The sequence below is a fragment of the Leucopleurus acutus genome (assembly GCF_964270905.1).
Source record: "Leucopleurus acutus genome assembly, chromosome: 8".
Classification (NCBI taxonomy): Eukaryota; Metazoa; Chordata; class Mammalia; order Artiodactyla; family Delphinidae; genus Leucopleurus; species Leucopleurus acutus.
This window is the reverse complement of record NC_139151.1, coordinates 28,136,540-28,155,490: the sequence shown is the minus strand read 5'-3', so window position 1 is coordinate 28,155,490 and position 18,951 is coordinate 28,136,540.

The window sequence follows — 18,951 nt, the reverse complement described above, 5'->3', positions numbered from 1 at the left end:
GAGAGTTCTTCAGGCAAAAGAAAAATAATACTAGAAGGTAATTCAGCTTTGTGGAAAGAAATGAGGAGTGCTGGAAATGGTAAATATATGGGCAAATATTTTAAAATTATTATTATTTTAAAATCTCTTTAATTGAGTATATCATGCAAATATAATAGCAATATATTTTGGAGTTTTTAACATAAGCAGAAGCAAAATTTATGATCACTGTAGCATAAAGAATGGTGAGGGAAGTTGAAATACACTCTGATAAGGTATTTGTATTATATATAAAGTGTTATAAGATTTGAAGATATGTTGTGATAAGTTAAAGATGACTACTGTAAAAACCTGAAGCAACTGCTAACAAAAAAAGAGGTATAGTTCATAAGGCAATTTAGAAGATGGTATGAAATCATAAAAAATACACAATTTATAAGAATATAGGAAGAAAAGATAAAAAGGAACAGGTGGTGACAAATAGAAACAAATTTAAAGACAGTAAGTTTAAAACCCAGCCTATCTATAATTATGTTAGGTATAAATTGTCTAAATATTCCAATTAAAATGTACAGATTGCCAGATTGTATAAAAAAGCAAGACCTTACTATATGCTGTCTATAAGAAATCTACTTTAAATATAAAGATACAGGGAAATTAAAAGTAAAAGGATTAAAAAAATATTGTCAGGGAGAGGAAATTTTCCCTTTACCCTTCTTGGTTCTTTTGGTGATCTAATAATTAAATTGACACAAGGCAGATTAACAGGAAAAATAACACATTTAATTTCATTTGCACAGAGGTCTCACTCATATAAAACTCAAGTGACCAAAGCAAGCTGTTTATATATCTTTTAGACAAAGAAGCAACAAATGTGTAAAGAACTGACAAGACAAGAAACTTAGGTTTGGGTAGTAATTAGTAAAAAAACTAGGCAGACTTTGTTTACACAGCCTTCTCTGCACTGAATACCCTATCTCTGGTCATAAAGATGTCTTTCTACCTCTTGATGCAGGGAGGATACCTTTCACATGGGAAATTTATTTTCTGCTTTCAGGGGGACCAAAAGGAGGGTCAGAGTCTCATTTTTTGCACTGGCTGTTTCTCAAGTAACTTTAATACAAAATAATCAATGTGCCACTTTGGCATATTTGGGGACACCCTTCCCTGAGCCCCCTTAATACTATGAAAGCAAACTTTTTTTAAAAAACTGGAATGATTATGGTAATATTAGAAAAAGTTGATCACAGAACAAAAGATATAATCAACGACAAAGAGGGAAACTTCATAAAGATAAAGGAGTCAATTTATCAAGAAAACATAACCCCAACTGTGTATTGATCCAAAAACAGAGCTTCAAAATATATGAAGCAAAATTTCATAAGATGAGTATTAGTCAAATCTATAAATATCACTGGAGATTTGAACACTTCTTTCTCAATAATTGTTACACAAGTAGACAGAAAATCAGAAAGGATATAAAAAACCTGAACAATACTATCAACCAACTTGTACATGTTTACATTTAGAGAACTCTCCCCCTAAAAACCACATTAAACATACATTCCTTTCAAGTAATGTGGAATATTCACCAAGATAGACCACATTCTGATCCACAAAGCAAATCTTAATAAATTTAAATGGATAGAACTTGTACAAAATATATTCTCTGATCAAGTAAAATTATACTAAAAGAAAAAAGATAAAATCTGGAAAATCCCCAAATATTTGAAAATTAATAAACACAACATGGATTAAAGATAGTCCATGAATTAAAGAAAAAATTATAAGTAAAATTAAAAATATTCTTAATAAAATGAAAATCAAACATGTCAATATTTGTGAGATGCAGTTAAGCAGTGGAAAAATTATAATTTTAAATATTTTGGAAAAGAAGAAAGGTCTCATACTAGTGATCATTTCTTCTCCCATAAGAAACTAGGGAGTAAAAAATAATTTAAACACAAAGTAATCAGAAAGAAAAATATTACAATTTTTAAAAGACTCAAAGAATGAAATAAAAGCAGTAACAGTAGAGAAAGCCAGTGAAATCATAAACTGGTTCTTTGCAAAGAGTATGAAAATTTATAAACTCTAATCATACTGAAAGGACATGAAGAGAAATGCTACAAATTAGAGAAGGAACAATCACTAAAGATCCTACAAGGAACAAAGTATTAATATAAAATATTATAAACAATTATATGTTAATAAGACAACAGTGAAGGTCATATGCACAAATATATACTTGCAAGATACAAATTTCCAAAGCCCACACAAGAAAAAAATATATAACTTTAATATCCTTTTAGCTATTAGACAGATTTGATCTAAGTTTAAAATTATTCCCCCAGTGAAAATTCTAGGCTGAGATGAGTTCACCGTGGATTCTGCCAAACACTTATGGAAGAAATCATATCAATTTTATACAAATTCTCCAGAAGATAGTCTTCCCAACTTATTATATGTGGTCAGAAATATCTTGATACAAAATCCAAAGGCATTACAAGGAAAAATCTAGGCACCAAAATCCCTCATTAGCTTAAATGTAAACATCCTCAACAAAATTTTAGAAAATTGAATACAGCAATGTATACAAAGAATAAGGACAATTACCAAGTGTGGTTCACCCCAGGATGTATGGTTGACTTAACATTTGAAAACTGAGCAATGTAATTCACCAAATTAGTGAACTGAAAAGGAAAATAAAATATTTATTTCAATAGATGTAAAAGATAAGTTGGCAAAATTTATACCCATTCATGATTAAAAGAAAAAAAAACTCTATTGGCAAATGAGAAATATATGGGAACTCCCTCAAACTAATCAAAGGCATGTATGAAAAATTTACAGGTAATGTCATAGCTAATTGTTAAAGGCTGAATGCTATCCCCCAAGACTGAAAACATTATGTCTGCTCACACCATTTTTATTCTACTTTGAAATAGAAGACCTAGTCAATGTAATAAATAAATAAAATGGCTAATAAAGGAAATAAAAGGCCTACAGATTAGGGAGGAGGAAGTAAATTCTCTTTAATCACAGATACCATGATTGTTTATGAAGGAAATTCTAACATATATACAAGAAAGCAAGTAGAACTAATAGATGCCTTTAGTAATGTCACAGTATATGAAGTCAATATACAAAATTCAACTGTGTTTCTATATTTGAACAATGAAGAAATGGAAATTGGAATTGAAAAATACCATTTATGTTTGCAAATAGAAATATGGAACATTTAGGAGTAAATAAGAAACTAATCTGACAAGCCATTGGGACATTATTTATTTTTTAAATATTTTGGTCCTCACCAAATATAACCATGATTTTCAAATAGTAAATGTTCAAATATTGGTATAACATACAAATACATGTCAAGAAACATGTCTCATGTGTTGATATTCAAGGAATTAGCCCAGCACATTTCCTGGTTATGCTTTACATTTTCTAACAATAATTTAAAATATAATAGCTACAAAAATCAGACTGAAGATGGGAAATAGAAACAAATATCCATATTCAGTAAATCAATCAAACAGGTTTGTGTGAACGACAGAAGTAGAAAATTTCATAGAGCACAATTAATACCAAATTAAAGTGATAATTTAATGGTCAACTATTCTTCAAGTGTTAGATATTTTATAAAAGAGCTCATCATTTTTCTAAACTGACATTTTATCTGAGATTTATCTTACCCTAGTCTTCACACTAATTTCAAAGTGTTCCATTTTTATGCAGAAAAAAGTATTTAATTATTACAGTGCTGGCAACAATAAGAACTATTGTTTTTCATTACATGAACCGTGCCAAAAACCCTACGCGTATGAACGATTGAGTAAAAATAAGTTAATCCTTTATAAGACATTTGCATGTTCTCTTTATAATCTGAACAAACTAAAGTTTGCAGTAACTTACTTTACCAGCAAACTGAAAGAACATCTCTTATTCTGGAATTTAAGCACCTATCACATTCAAGTTCACTACATTGAGGATATAGGTTATATTTAGACTGTGCCCAATGAAAGGTATGAAAGCTTTTATTAACATCAATTTTTCAAATTTTCTTGCTTCAAAATATCTAAAATCAAAGGCAGGTACTCATACATAGTTGAGCAAGTGTGTTTTAAATAGTGACACCATTATTTTGATTTGTCTGAAAGAATGTCTAAGGATACTCTTAAGAGTTCTGTTTTGTACCATAAATGCTCATTCTAGATTAGAATTTCCCAAGAAGTCTTCTAGTTCTATAAAATCATTTGACCAATGCTAATATTCGTTCTAACATGGATCTAGCCTTTCAAAATGCAAAACTTCTTGGGAAGGAGAGCATTCCTTTCTCAATGCCTTGGTGTGAATTTGGAGTGGTGGTGCTTGCAAAGGTGTCCAAAACAACTTGGGAGCACTATACTTGTAGGATATGCTGAAAGCAGCAAGTAGTAGGGATTAGTGCATTAGGATGATTGATGCAAATCAGATAGACTCAACGATATAGGATTTGGTAGCCCCATCCAGGTCTACTAAAGTCTGTGAAGCCAAGCTATGTTGCATGAGATTTCAAGATAAAGAAGTCTTGTTATTTTGGCTTTGTCTTCTAGATGCTATATGACACTAGGCAAGTAAAAAACCTCTCAACCTCAGCTTCTTCATCTATAAAAAGTTGATACGAATTTTGATCTCATACTTCTGTATGACATATACGTACATTTACTTAGTCAATTGTATTTGTCTAAGCAACTATTTTCACTTTTCCTATGAGTGTTTGGGGTTGAAGAAATTCTGATTATTTAAAAAATGGCACTACTAGTTTTCTTATAAGCAAAGCAGATAAACTAATGAGACTACCATTTCTGTAATGTCACTATATACTCAAAACACACTATTTTATCTTCATCCCTTCTTTGTTTTTGCTGTTCTTCATCTTCACCTCTTCCTTTGATCTTCTTTAATGCTGAGGTTCCATCTCATTTATAAGCTAAATTCAAGTTAAGCAATATAAATGAATGCTCAGAGCAAAAACAGAAAGATACAAATTTAATTAGAAATAGGAGTTAGAGTAAAATTTAGACTTTTAAATTTTCACATTAAAAAACCTGGATATTAGAGCCTTTGACCTATTAATCCTTTAATAAAATCATGGCATAAGAAATTATGGAAGCTTCCATTTTCATAGGATCTTAGAGTATTATAGAAAGAAGTAAAATGCATATGATAAAATACACAGGTAGAAAGTGTGTTGAAGAATTTCACATACGTTATTTTGATCATTCAGAAGAAAACGTTATCATAGCATGCTTGGAGAAGGACCATAGTAAGTAGTAGAGGAATAAGAGAAAGCTACCTGGACAAAATGGGAGGTGCTAGGATTGCAGGATCTGAATGTGCAGTAAAAGAAGAAGGATATTGCTTGGGATGGGGGGAGGAACCATATAAGCCAAAGCTCAGTTATATGAAAAATATAAAGTCAATGGAGGATTGTTTTGGCTAGAAGGGAGAGTCCATGAAGGAGCAGAGAGATATAACGTTGATGCTGCAAAGGGCACCAGAAAGCTGAGCTTGTGGTCCATCTACTTAAAGCTCAGGTAAAATCCATCCCATTGGTAAAATAGAGTAGCAAGTGTATGAGGATTAAATGAGTTGTCTAAAGTCCTTAGCATGCCTTCGACTACATGACATAGTATTTCTCTTTTCAGTAGGCAATGTAGAGTCACTGAGGTTCTTGAGTAGGACCGTGATCTGACAAGAGCTGTGCCTCCAGATTAAATAACCAAGCAGCCACATTCTATATAACATTGTGAAAAAAAGATGTATTTAAATATATACATATATATACACATAATATATATATATATATATATATATATATATATATATATATGTAGTATGATTTACTCCAGCCTTTGGGCCTGCCTTAAACTACACTAAGCCAGGATTTTACTCAATTTGTTTCTCTGAAAACATTCTCAGCATGTTACATAAGACTAACAAGTATGAGGTCTCCAAGAAGAATCTTTAAAAAGAATGTGTGACATGGTATAGACTGGGGCAGCACTTAGTATTTGAACACATAATGGAAAAATTTAGGGACAGAAGTGTAAGGGTTGCAGCTAAAACTGAAAACATATATTCAAACCGACTGAAAACAGCATTTAGCAGAGTGTCTTAACCATACTAGTAAACAACAGAGGCAGACAGGCCAGGCTTGCTTCTGGAAGGCAATGACAACTTGCTCTTTTGGAACACAAATTCAAACAGACAGTGAGAATATGATTCAGGCTCAGATTGCTGAGAGAAATCTGACAATACTGTCTTTGGACCAATCTTATGCCATGATATGTCTGTGTAGTTAGGGAAGACTTTTTTCTGCAACCCTCCAGGAAAAAGAGGGCAAAAGTGTGAACGTGGAGCATCACTTTATTAACTTGCAGGTACATTGTACGGAGCTAGTTTCACCTGCATGAGAGAGTCTTTTAACTCTTTTCTCTGATTGTAGTTTGGCATTTCCTTTCCTTCATTATCTCTTTTTCAACACTCTGGGGAAACCCCCTACCCAAAGAACCCAAGCAACCTCCCTACAAAACATTTTGCAGGTTTTATCAGGAAAGAGAGCAACAATATTTGCCAATAGCTGAATGTTCATCTCTGATTTTCTTCTGCCTTTCATTGAGCCTTATTTTACATTTAGTCTACACAGTAAAAAGTATTCTATGCTCTAGGAAAATTGCGTGCACCAGATATGGATCATAGTTTCTAGTTTTTAAAGGTATGTTGGTAAGCACATAGTCATTTATTTCAACATCGGAAAAAAGGCATAGTGATATATTGGAAGAATCCTCTTATCTGATAGAGACTGGTCAATAGATTCATTGGTGAATTGATAGATACAGTTGTAGATACAGACATAAGTATGAATATTGATATGGATATAGATACAGATATAGATCTCACTGGTCTCAAATCCTTTTTAAGTTTCTGAAACTTTTCACTGTAAATTTTCCAAAGTGTTGAAATATGTTATGAATCTTTTTTTCTTTTCTAACAGAGCTTCAGAGTTTAAAGTTAATATAGGTTTTAAAGAGATGAGTTAAAATGGCAGCTAAACTTTAAGAGCTAAAACTTGGAAATGTTTGCTCTACATTTCATTCCCCCTCCTCAATCTCATTAAGGTGTATTTAGTAAAATGAAGAGTCTAAGGGAGAAAAGAGTGCTTGTTCAGAGGCCTACACTCCTGTGACACTCAGTACTTGTCAAAGATACATGACTTTGAACAACTTATTTGTTTCTCTATACATCAGTTCTTTCACGTATAAAATAGCAATAGTATCATTTACCTTAAATAGCTTTCTGAGGATTAAGTGAGATAATTGTTATTTTCCTAATTATTATTTCCTTTTTTTCCTTGTTTATGAAAACTAAACTTTTTAAATAAGTTATTAGACTTTTTATAAGCTTAAGAAGTAAGACAAACTGCTTATCTTTTCATATTTATTATTACAAATCTGCCCAGAAGAACATTCTTGGCCTCTTTTCTAGAACAGACATATAACAAGACCAAACCTAAAGTACCACTATGCTTCTCAAGTAGCTAAAGAAGCCTCAGAGGACCATTCTTCTACAGAGGGGGGTGGAAAATTCAGAAATAATAAAATCCGATGTTATTGGCCAATCAGAATAGAGTCCTCCTCAGTCTTACTTATGTCAACACACAGGTAAAGTTATTTTTCCTCTTGAAAACTTCCTTCATTTCTCCCTCTTTGATGTGAATTCCTGTTAATAATATTCAGGGTGTAATAATTTCAAATGTTTGACAAGAAGCTTTTAATATTGGCTCCAGTTCTTACTTACATCCTGTATCAGTGTCTACTATATTTATATGTGAACCACTAGTCTACAAGATAGGTATTAAATTCTTTGAGGATTAACACTTATGTTTATTAATTAGTAAGTCAATATATAAATAAAGAAGGGTAGGCTAGAGTTCAAGAACAAAAATTGGGTTCAAATTCCAGCCCCTCCACTTATTAGCTATAAGTTCTGATAAAGTTCCCAAAACTCTCAACAACTTAATTTCTTTATTTGGAAAAGTGAGAAAATAACAATGGCTACATTATAAGATTGTCCAAGTACTCATTTCCTGGTACAGATCAATCACTCAATAAATTGTTTCCATTATAATGGTAACTATATGTATGGCTACTATAATTAAGACACAGTCTGGACATTACATATACATTATCTCTAATTTTATAAATTCTGTTATCATCAACTTATAGATAAGAACAATGAAGCATAGAAGGTGAGGTTTATGTTGGTCAACCCAGCTTTCAATAACAGAGTAAGGATTTGAAACCATGTGTTTCTGGTATAGAATATACTCCCAGTTTGTATAATAAGTTATACATCACCTTTTTTTTTTTTTTTGCTAATGTTGATGATTACTTACTATGTGCCAGACATTGCTCTAAGTGTTATATGTATATTTTCTCTTTTAAAATCCTCACAAAAACCATATAAGATAGGTTCAAATTGGTCTCAGATATTAAAAAAAATCTAAGGCACAGAGGTCATTAACTTGTCCAAGGTCACAAAGGTAAAGGGAGAGCCAGGACCTTTCAGTTCTCTTTATATTATTGAGCACATACTATATGACAGACTCTGATCTGGGTACGAAAGATACAGCTATGAAGAAAACTGATAAAATCTTGGCTGTAATACAGCTTATATTTATGTGACGGGGTCAATAAACTAGTGTATATGTAATATGTCATATAATGTTATGTACCTTGGAGAAAAATTATGAAAAATGTATTTGGAAGAGTTGAGGAGCAGCTTGGGATAGTCAGTGTTGAGATTTATATACAATCATTAAGGATGGCCTCATGAATTCAGTGATATTTCAAGAAAAGATGTGAGGACAGTAAGAGACTTAACCTTCATGGTATCGGGGAAAAGATACAAGACAGAAGGAACAACAATGTAAAGGCCCTGAGGAAAGACTGTGTTTAGTATGTTTGAAGAACCACAAGGAAGCTCATGTGACTGAAATAAAGTGAGGAGGGAAGAGAGTGGGAGAAGGTAAATTCAGAGAGTAGATTATAAGGGTGCTCTAGGCAATGGTAAAAATATTTCTTTATCTGAGTGAAATGGAAAACCAGTGGAGATATTTGACCAAAAAATTTAATCACTCAGGCTGCAGTAGAAATAATAGAATATAAAAAGCCAAAGTAGAGACAGAGAGACTGTTTAGGAGGTTATTGCAGTTGGTTCAAATGAAAGATGATGGTTAAATGTTTTAGAGCAGAAATGGTTAAAAGCAGTCATATATTTATAGATATAACTACAGCTAATTTTGAAGTTTGCAGGACCTGTCAAAGGATTGATTAGGGACTGTGAGATAAGAGAGCAGTCAATGTCTGATCAGCAGAAGGGATAGAATTGCAATTTGGTGAGATAAAGACAACTGTAGGAGGAAAATATTTGGAGGGAAATGATCAGTTTATTTATGACATGTGAAATACCAACATACAGGAGTTCAATAAAGAGTAAGTATATGAGATCTGAGGAAAAAGACGGGTTTGCATCAGATAAAGTACTTCATTATGCAACAGTAACAAATGACACCCAAATGTTGGTGGCCTACAGGAAACATTTTTTCCACTCATGCTCCATGGTTACCTTGGGGCTGCTGAGGATTTGCTCCAAGTTACCTTGATTCTGAGACCTGGTCCAACAAAATAGATGTGCTAACGCTTTACCAGTCCACAGCAGAAAGAAAAGGCAACATGATGAATCATACATTGGCTCATAAATCTTCTCCTATAGGTGAACAATATAATTTCCATTCTCAGTTTATTGACCAAATTAAGTCACATTGTTAAATCTGACATTTTTGGAGGGGAGATATTTAATTCTCATCTAGAGAAGATGGGAATAATAATTTAATCTACCATAGGGATTGTTGGTGTGTAAATGTGGGCATCATCAGTCTAAAGACGCTAGTTAAAGACAAGTCTGTATTAGATCAACAAGAAAGTGAAAGCATAGAAGGAAAGCACAGAAAAAAAGCATAGAAGTCTGATGCTTTGTGCACTCCTGATTTAGAGGTCTGAATAAATCAGGAAGAGAATCTGCAATAATATTGTCAATAATGTAGGAGAACACAGATTGGTATCCTGGATGCCAAGTAAAATAAATGCTTCAAGAATTAAAGATTGAAGATGACAGAGTAGAATAACATGAGCTCACCTCATCTTATGGAAACTCCAAAATTGCAACTAACTGCTGAACAACCATCGACAAAAAAATGCTGGAACCTACCAAAAAAGATATCCTACATCCAAAGACAAAGAATCCACAATAAGACTATTAGAGGGGCACAATCACCATAAAATCAAATCCCATACATGCCAGGTGGACAACCCACAAACTGGAAAATAATTATACCACAGAAGTTCTTCCACAGGAGTGAAAGTTCTGAGACCCACATCAGGCACCCCAACCTCAGTGCTGGGCAAGGGAAGGAGTAGTCCCCAGAGAACCTGGCTTTGAAGGCCAACAGTGTTTGATCACAGTAATTCCACAGGACTGGGAGAAACAGAAACTGCACTCTCAGAGGATGCACATAGGCTCACAAGCATACCAGGACCAATGGGGAAAAAGTGGTGACTTCAAAAGACTGGGCCAGACTTACCTGCCAGTATTGGAGGGTCTCCCATGGAAGCAGAGGATGGCTGTGCTTCACAGTGGAAACAAAGACACAGGTTATATTAGTTCTGGGGAGTACTCATTGGCTGGAACCCTCTTGGAGGCTGCCATTTTCTCACTAAAACCTGGCCTCACCCAACAGCCTGTAGGCTCCAGTGCTGGTATGCCTCAGGCCAAAAAATGAACAGGGAGGGAACACAGCAGGCAGGCTTCTTAAAGTCTTCCTGAAAACCAGCTGCCTCATAAATACACACCCCAACATGACCCTGCCCAAAGCAAAGACATACTCCCACCCAGCAGGGGGCAGGAACCAGTTGCTCCCACTAGGAAGCCTGCACAAGCCTCTTAGACAGCCTCATCCACTGGGGGAAGACAACAGAAGCAAGAAGAACTACAACACTGCAGGCTGCAAACAGAAAATGCAATCATAGAAAGTTAAAAAAAATGAGACTGGAGAGGAATATGTCCCAGATGAAGGAAGAAGATAAAACCCCAGAAGAACAACTAAGTGAAGTGGAGATATGCAATCTACCTGAAAAAGAATTCAGAATAATGGTAGTAAAGATGATCCAAGATCTCAGAAAAAGAACGGAGACACAAGTTGAGATATTCAAAAAATGTTTAACAAGGACCTAGAAGAACTAAAGAACAAACAGAGATGAACAATACAATAACTGAAATGAAAAATGCACTAGAATGAATCAATAGCAGAATAAATGAGGCAGAAGAATGGATAAGTGAACTGGAAGACAGAATGTTGTAAATCACTGACGTGGAACAGAATTTAAAAAAAAGAATGAAAAGAAATGAGGACAGTATCAAAGACCTCAGGGACAACATTAAATGCAGCAACATTCATATTCTATTCTATTCTATTCTATGGAGACAGATAGTAATCAAATTGACAAAAATTAATGACAAAGAAAAATGTATTAAAAGCAACAAGGGAAAAGCAACAAATAACATTCAAGGGAATTTCCATAAGGTTTTCAGCTGATTTCTCAGCAGAAATTCTGCAGGCCGAAAGGGAGTGGAATGATATATTTAAAGTGATGAAATGGAAAAACCTACAACCTAGAATACTCTACCCAGCAAGGTTCTCATTCAGATTTTAGAGAGAAATCAAAAGTTTTACAATCAATCAAAAGCTAAGAGAATTCAGCACCACCAGACCAACTTTGCAACAAATGCTAAAGGTACTTCTCTAGGTAGAAAAAAAGGCCACAACTAGAAATAAGAAATTACAAATGGAAAAGCTCACCAGTAAAGGCAAACATGCTGTAAGTCATCTGCACAAAAATATGATATCAAAACTAAGAACTGTGAGAAGAAGAGAGCATAAAAGCAGGATATTGGAAATGGATTCAAGTTTAAAAGACCAGCAACTTAAAACAATCTTATTTATATATAGACTAACATATTAAAACCTCATGCTAACAGCAAACTCAAAATCTACACACATTAAAAAAAATAAATAAATAAAATAAGAAATCCAAACATGGGAATTCTCTGGTGGTCCAGTGTTTACAACTTGGTGCTTTCTCTGCCGTGGGCCCGGGTACAATCCCTGGTCAGGGAACTAAGATCCTGCAAGCCTTTTGGCACATCCAAAAAATAAAATAAAACAAATTAGGGCTTCCCTGGTGGCACAGTGGTTGAGAGTCTGCCTGCCGATGCAGGGGACACGGGTTTGTGCCCTGGTCCGGGAAGATCCCACATGCCGTGGAGCAGCTGGGCCCGTGAGCCATGGCCGCTGAGCCTGCGCATCCAGATCCTGTGCTCCACAACAGGAGAGGCCACAACAGTGAGAGGCCTGCATACCGCAAAAAAAAATAATAAAATAAAATAAAAAATAAAACAAATTAAAAAAGAAAAGAAATTCAAACACAAGTTAGTCACGAAATCACAAGATAAGAGAACAGAAGAGGAAGAAAAAAAAAAAACAACTACAAAGCAAATACGAAACAATTAACAAAATGGCAATAAGAACATACATATTGTTAAGTATCTTAAATGCAAATGAATTAAATGCTCGGACAAAAGATCCAGACTGGCTGAAAGCATGCAAAAACAAGACCTGTAGGGGGACCTTGAAGATGGCGGAAGAGTAAGACGTGGAGATCACCTTCCTCCCCACAGATACACCAGAAATACATCTACACGTGGAACAACTCCTACAGAACACCTACTGAAGGCTGGCAGAAGACCTCAGACCTTCCAAAAGGCAAGAAACTCCCCATGTACCTGGGTAGGGCAAAAGAAAAGAAAAAACAGAGACAAAAGAATAGGGACAGCGCCTGCACCAGTGGGAGGGAGCTGTGAAGGAGGAAAAGTTCCCACACACTAGGAAGCCCCTTTGCGGGCGGAGACTGTGGGAGGCGGAGGGGGGAGGTTCGAAGCCGCGGAGGAGAGCACAGCAACGGGTGCGGAGGGCAAAGCGGGGAGATTCCCGCACAGAGGCTCGGTGCCGACCGGCACTCACCAGCCCGAGAGGCTTGTCTGCTCCCCCGCCGGGATGGGAGGGGCTGGGAGCTGAGGCTCGGGCTTTGGTCTGAGCGCTGGGAGAGGACTGAGGTTGGCGGCGTGAACACAGCCTGCAGGGGGTTAGTGCGCTGCGGCTAGCCGGGAGGGAGTCCGGGGAAAAGTCTGCACCTGCCGAAGAGGCAAGAGACTTTTTCTTCCCTCTTTGTTTCCTGGTGCGTGAGGAGAGGGGTTTAAGAACGCTGCTTAAAGGAACTCCAGAGATGGGCGCGAGCCGCGGCTGAAAGCGCGAACCCCAGAGACGGGCGCGAGCTGCGGCTAAAAGCACGGACCCCAGAGACGGGTGGGAGATGCTAAGGCTGCTGCTGCTGCCACCAAGGGGCCTGTGTGCGAGCACAGGTCTCTCTCCACACCCCTCTTCCGCGGAGCCTGTGCAGCCCGCCACTGCCAGGTTCCCGGGATCCAGGGACAACTACCCTGGGAGAACGCACGGCGAGCCTCAGGCTGGTGCAAAGTCACGCTGGACTTTGCCGCCGCAGGCCTGCCCCGCACTCCGTGCCCCTCCCTCCCCGCCGGCCTGAGTGCGCCAGAGCCCCCGAATCAGCGGCTCCTTTAACCCCGTCTTGTCTGAGCTAAAAACAGACTCCCTCCAGCAACCTACACGCAGAGGCAGGGCCAAATCCAAAGCTGAGCCCCGGTGAGCTGTAAGAACAAAGAAGAGAAAGGGAAATCTCTCCCAGCAGCCTCAGAAGCAGCGGATTAAAGCTCCACAATCAACTTGATAACCCTGCGTCTGCGGAATACCTGAATAGACAACCAATCGTCCTAAATTAAGGAAGTGGACTTTAGGAGCAAGATCTATGATTTTTTTCCCTATTCCTCTATTTGTGAGTGTGTATGTGTATGCTTCTGTGTGAGATCTTGTCTGTATAGTCTTGCTTCCACCATTTGTCCTAGGGTTCTATCCGTCCACGTTTTTTTTTTTAAATTTTTTTCTTAATAATCAATTTTAATTTTAATAACGTTATTATACTTTACCTTCGTTCTTTCTTTCTTTTTTTCTTTCCTTCCTTCATTCCCTCCTTTAGACAACAAATCATCCCAAATTGAGGAGGTGGTCTCTGACAGCAAGATTTATGATTTTTCCCCCTTTACCTCTTTTAGTGAGGGTGTATGTGTATGCTTCTGTGTAAGATTTTGTCTGTATAGCTTTGCTTCCAACATTTGTCCTAAGGTTCTATCTGTCCCTTTTTCTTTTTTCTAAATAAGACTTTTTTAATTCAATAACCTTTTTGTACTTTATTTTATTTTTACTGTATCTTCTTTCTTTCTGTCTTTTTTTCCTTCTTTCCCTCCTTCCTTCCTTCCTCCCTCCTTTCTTTCCTTCTTGCCTTCTTTCCTTCTTTGCTTCTTTCTTTCTTTCTTCCTTCCTTCCTGCCCTCCTTTCCTTCTTTCTTTCCTCATACTTCTAATTCCCTCTACTTTTTCTCCCTTTTATTCTGAGCCGTGTGGATGAAAGGCTCTTGGTGCTCCAGCCAGGAGTCAGGGCTCTGCCTCTGAGGTAGGAGAGCCAACTTCAGGACACTGGTCAACAAGAGACCTCCCAGCTCCACATAATATCAAATGGCGAAAATCTCCCAGAAACCTCCATCTTAACACCAGCACCCAGCTTCACTCAACGACCAGCAAGCCACAGTGCTGGACAACCTATGCTAAACAACTAGCAAAACAGGAACACAACCCCACCCATTAGCAGAGAGGCTGCCTAAAATCATAATAAGGCCACAGACACCCCAAAACACACCACCAGACGTGAACCTGACCACTAGAGAGACAAGATCCAGCCTCATCCACCACAACACAGGCACTAGTCCCCTCCACTAGGAAGCCTACACAACCCACTGAACCAACCTTAGCCACTGGAGACAGACATCAAAAACAGCGGGAACTATGAACCTGCAGTCTGCAAAAAGGAGACCCCAAACACAGTAAGATAAGCAAAATGAGAAGACAGAAAAACACACAGCAGATAAAGGAGCAAGATAAAAATGCACCAGACCTAACAAATGAAGAGGAAATAGGCAGTCTACCTGAAAACGAATTCAGAATAATGATAGTAAGCATGATCCAAAATCTTGGAAATAGAATGGACAAAATGCAAGAAACAGTTAACAAGGACCTAGAAGAAATAAAGATGAAACAAGCAATGATGAACCACATAATAAATGAAATTAAAAGTACTCTAGATGGGATCAATAGCAGAATAACTGAGGCAGAAGAACGGATAAGTGACCTGGAAGATAAAATAGTGGAAATAACTACTGCAGAGCAGAATAAAGAAAAAAGAATGAAAAGAACTGAGGACAGTCTCAGAGACCTCTGGGACAACATTAAACACACCAACATTCAAATTATAGGGGTTCCAGAAGAAGAAGAGAAAAAGTAAGGGACTGAGAAAATATTTGAAGAGATTATAGTTGAAAACTTCCCTAATATGGGAAAGGAAATAGTTAATCAAGTCCAGGAAGCACAGAGAGTCCCATACAGGATAAATCCAAGGAGAAATACGCCAAGACACATATTAATCAAACTGTCAAAAATTAAATACAAAGAAAGCATATTAAAAGCAGCAAGGGAAAAACGACAAATAACACACAAGGGAATCCCCATAAGGTTAACAGCTGATCTCTCAGCAGAAACCCTACAAGCCAGAAGGGAGTGGCAGGACATACTGAAAGTGATGAAGGAGAAAAACCTGAAACCAGGACTACTCTACCCAGCAAGGATCTCATTCAGCTTTGATGGAGAAATTAAAACCTTTACAGACAAGCAAAAGCTGACAGAGTTCCGCACCACCAAACCAGCTCTACAACAAATGCTAAAGGATCTTCTCTAGGCAAGAAACACAAGAGAAGGAAAAGACCTATAATAACGAACCCAAAAAAATTTAGAAAATGGGAATAGGAACATACATATTGATAATTACCTTAAATGTAAATGGACTAAATGTTCCCACCAAAAGACACAGATGAGCTGAATGGATACAAAAACAAGACCCTTATATGTGCTGTCTACAAGAGACCCACTTCAGACCTAGAGACACATACAGACTGAAAGTAAGGGGATGGAAAAAGAGATTCCATGCAAATGGAAACCAAAAGAAAGCTGGAGTAGCAATTCTCATATCAGACAAAATAGATTTTAAAATAAGGACTATTAAAAGAGGCAAAGAAGGACACTACATAATGATCAAAGGATCGATCCAAGAGGAAGATATAACAATTGTAAATATTTATGCACCCAACATAGGAGCACCTCAATACATAAGGCAAATACTAACAGCCATAAAAGGGGAAATCGACAGTAACACATTCATAGTAGGGGACTTAAACGCCCCACTTTCACCCATGGGCAGATCATCCAAAATGAAAATAAACAAGGAAACACAAGCTTTAAATGATACATTAAACAAGATGGACTTAATTGATATTTATAGGACACTCCTTCCAAAAACAACAGAATACACATTTTTCTCAAGTGCTCATGGAACATTCTCCAGGATAGATCATATCTTGGGTCACAAATCAAGCCTTGGTAAATTTAAGAAAATTGAAATTGTATCAAGTATCTTTTCTGACCACAACGCCATGAGACTAGATATCAATTACAGAAAAAGATCTGTAAAAAATACAAACACATGGAGGCTAGACAATACACTACTTAATAATGAAGTGATCACTGAAGAAATCAAAGAGGAAATCAAAAAATACCTAGAAACAAATGACAATGGAGACACAACGACCCAAAACCTGTGAGATGCAGCAAAAACAGTTCTAAGGGGGAAGTTTATAGCAATACAAGCCCACCTTAAGAAGCAGGAAACATCCCGAATAAACAACCTAACCTTGCACCTCAAGCAATTAGAGAAAGAAGAACAAAAAAACCCCAAAGCTAGCAGAAGGAAAGAAATCATAAAAATCAGATCAGAAATAAATGAAAAAGAAATGAAGGAAACAATAGCAAAGATCAATAAAACTAAAAGCTGTTTTTTTGAGAAGATAAACAAAATAGATAAACCACTAGCCAGACTCATCAAGAAAAAAAGGGAGAAGACTCAAATCAATAGAATTAGAAATGAAAAAGGAGAGGTAACAACTGGCACTGCAGAAATAAAAGAGATCATGAGCGATTACTGCAAGCAACTCTATGCCAATAAAATGGACAATCTGGAAGAACTGGACAAATTCTTAGAAATGCACAACCTGCCAAGACAGAATCAGGAAGAAATAGAAAATATGAACAGACCAATCACAAGCACTGAAATTGAAACTGTGATTAAAAATCTTCCAACAAATAAAAGCCCAGGACCAGATGGCTTCACAGGCAAATTCTATCAAACATTTAGAGAAGAGCTAACACCTATTCTTCTCAAACTCTTCCAAAATATAGCAGAGGGAGTAACACTCCCAAACTCCTTCTACGAGGCCACCATCACCTTGGTACCAAAACCAGACGAGGATGTCACAAAGAAAGAAAACTACAGGCCAATATCACTGATGACCATAGATGCAAAAATCCTCACCAAAATACTAGCAAACAGAATCCAACAGCACATTAAAAGGATCATACGCCATGATCAAGTGGGGTTTATTCCAGGAATGCAAGGATTCTTCAATATACGCAAATCTATCAATGTGATAAACCATATTAACAAATTGAAGGAGAAAAACCATATGATCATCTCAATAGATACAGAGAAGGTTTTTGCAAAATTCAACACCCATTTATGATTAAAAACCCTGCAGAGAGTAGGCATAGAGGGAACTTTCCTCAACATAATAAAGGCCATATATGACAAGCCCACAGCAAACATCATCCTCAATGGTGAAAAACTGAAAGCATTTCCACTAAGATCAGGAACAAGACAAGGTTGCCCACTCTCACAACTGTTATTCAACATAGTTTTGGAATTTTTAGCCACAGCAATAAGAGAAGAAAAGGAAATAAAAGGAATCCAAATCAGAAAAGAAGAAGTAAAGCTGTCACTGTTTGCAGATGACATGATCCTATACATAGAGAATCCTAAAGATGCTACCAGAAAACTACTAGAGCTAATCAATGAATTTGGTAAAGTGGCAGGATACAAAATTAATGCACAGAAATCTCTGGCATTCCTATATACTAATGATGAAAAATCTGAAAGTGAAATCAAGAAAACACTCCCATTTACCATTGCAACAAAAAGAATAAAATATCTAGGAATAAACCTACCTAAGGAGACAAAAGACCTGTATGCAGAAAATTATAAGACACTGATGAAAGAAATTAAAGATGATACAAATAGATGGAGAGATATACCATGTTCTTGGATTGGAAGAATCAACATTGTGAAAATGACTCTACTACCCAAAGCAATCTATAGATTCAATGCAATCCCTATCAAACTACCATTGGCATTTTTCACAGAACTAGAACAAAAAATTTTGCAATTTGTATGGAAACACAAAAGACCCCGAATAGCCAAAGCAATCTTGAGAACGAAAAAAGGAACTGGAGGAATCAGGCTCCCTGACTTCAGACTATACTACAAAGCTACAGTTATCAAGATGGTATGGTACTGGCACAAAAACAGACAGATAGATCAATGGAACAGGAGAGAAAGCCCAGAGATAAACCCATGTACATATGGACACCTTATCTTTGATAAAGGTGGCAGGAATGTACAGTGGAGAAAGGAGAGCCTCTTCAATAAGTGGTGCTGGGAAAACTGGACAGGTACATGTAAAA